At 39.0% G+C, this 2217-nt stretch overlaps 1 pseudogene; it reads right to left on the reverse strand.

Moving 5' to 3' along the window:
- Positions 1–1904: 1904 nt before the first annotated feature.
- LOC102872207 overlaps positions 1905–2217 on the reverse strand; it is a 62386-nt pseudogene continuing 62073 nt past the window's right edge.

The raw sequence follows: 2217 nt of genomic DNA on the forward strand, positions 1-2217 counted from the left end.
ATATCCATATGCTTACAAGGAAGTCTAGTAAATACCACTATCATTCAGATATATGCACCAACAACCAGAGACAAAGAAGAAGAAATAGATGATTTCTACCAACTTTTACAGTTGGAGATAGATCGAACATGCAATCAAGGTTCATTGATAAGAAAGAAATAGAATCCATAAATATTGACATACTAGGTATTGGCAAAATGAGATAGACTGACAAGGAACATCTTGAATCAGTCAATCATATGATATTATGTTGGAGATGAAAAGATATGGGAAAATGAGATTGTTTTCATAGTTTAAAAAAGTCATTTCTTGCTCCATCTTGAAATAAAAATTTGTTAGTGGCAGGATAATATCCATATGCATACAAGGAAGTCCAGTGAATACCACTGTCATTCAAATATATGCACCAACAATTAGAGCCAAAGAGGAGGAAATAGAAGATTTTTAACAACTTTTGTAGTAGGGATTGTTTGAACATGTGACTAAGATGCATTGATAATCATGGGTGACTAGAATGCACATTTATCAATATGTATTTTTACTATTGATAGTTTATATCAAATTGGTTCCAGTTCAATAATGAATACTGCATTGAAACAGATGGGGGAGCAAACTGTTTAAAAGGGATATGTTATTAGGTATTTTTGTCACGACAGGACAAAACGAAGGCTGCATAGTGGAGTGGGCCTGGGGTGAGAGATTGTAAAACAATGAAAGAATTTTTCTTTTACTTTTCAAAGAGAAGAGTGTACTGGGGGGAAAGAGGTGAACAGATAGAAAAGGGCAAAAATGAATGAATGGAAATCCAAAGTCTCTGTAAATTTTCATTGAAATTAAGAATGAAAAAATGATGAAAGCTTTCTACGAATCACAATCAATTTGATGGTAGTGAGTGTGGTTTGGTTTTCATCTATGTCAAGTATATAATTCTTATTTGTGTGTCTGTGTGTCTGGTAGGGATAATAGAGTTTTTGTTCAAATTTGCCTTTCTAGTCTTTGACTTTCATCACATGCCTAGGAAGGAAGAGGAGAATAGGGTGTATAATTTATCCATGATGGGGGTTGCCTATTAATCGACAGAAATTGGAAATCTTACTCCCAACAAGAAAGATGAAGCAAAGAATACAGTACATCCTTTGGAGCCAGAGATTCCTGCACTAGTCAGACAGGAACTTACATAGGAACACCAGCAACTGCAGCAGAGAAATACAGACTAACAGGACATTTACTTGAAACTGCTGTCCCATAAAGTCAGAGTAAGGGTCTTTAGCCAAGGTAAATGGAGGACAAGGGGAGAATATGTTATAATTGGCAAATAAGGAGAGTTTTGTATCATTGACCTATCTGTGAGACTGAAAGTCAAAGGGCTTGTGAATGCCCTTGACAAGCTGTATTCATGGAGAAATCGCATCCTTTTGTCAACTTCAATTATAGTCTTTTAACTTACCTAATACAGCAGTCCTCAGAACAGAGCAAGGAAACACTGCATGGTTCAAAAATCAGGAAAGAACTATGTCAAGGATGAATTCTGTCTCCACGCCTTTTCAATTTATATTCAGAACAGATCATTCAGGGCTTTATGAGGAGGAATGTGGCATCAGGATTGGACAAACACTCATCAACAACCTGAGCTATTCAGATGACTCAACTGTGCTTGCTGAAACTGAGGAGGACCTAAAGCATTTGCTGTAAAGGTCAAGGACCGTAGTCTTTAAAAAGTATTGAAGCTCAACATCAAGAAAACAAAGATTCTCACCACTGGGCCAATTAGCAGCATCATGGTAGATGGAGAAGAGATTGAGATTGTTAACAATTAGAACTTTCTTAGGTCCACAATGAACACTCTTGGCACCAGCAGTCAGAAAATCAAAAGATGAATTGCACTGGGAGAGTTTACTATCAGTTTACTCCAGAGAGCTGAAAAGCAGTGACGTTAGTTTAGAGATGAATGTGTGCCGGATCCAGGCTATGTCCTTCATAATTAGTTGTGTTGGATCCGCAGAGCCGGACCCCAATGAAATCGAATGCCAGCACCAATCACTCGCCTCCCACTCGCTTAGGCAGGGCTCAGCTGCTGGTTTCACATGCGCCACGTGGATCCAGGTAGAGATGCCGTCAACTTTCACAGCTGTCGGGGTGGTCAGGAGCACATAGTAAGGCCCTTTCCAGCGTGGCTCTAGGTTCCCGGCTCGGTGTCTGCGTACATAGACAGGGTCC

This window comes from Elephantulus edwardii, unplaced genomic scaffold, assembly GCF_000299155.1.
Source record: "Elephantulus edwardii isolate Elephantulus edwardi_28Jun2011 unplaced genomic scaffold, EleEdw1.0 scaffold00136, whole genome shotgun sequence".
Lineage (NCBI taxonomy): Eukaryota > Metazoa > Chordata > Mammalia > Macroscelidea > Macroscelididae > Elephantulus > Elephantulus edwardii.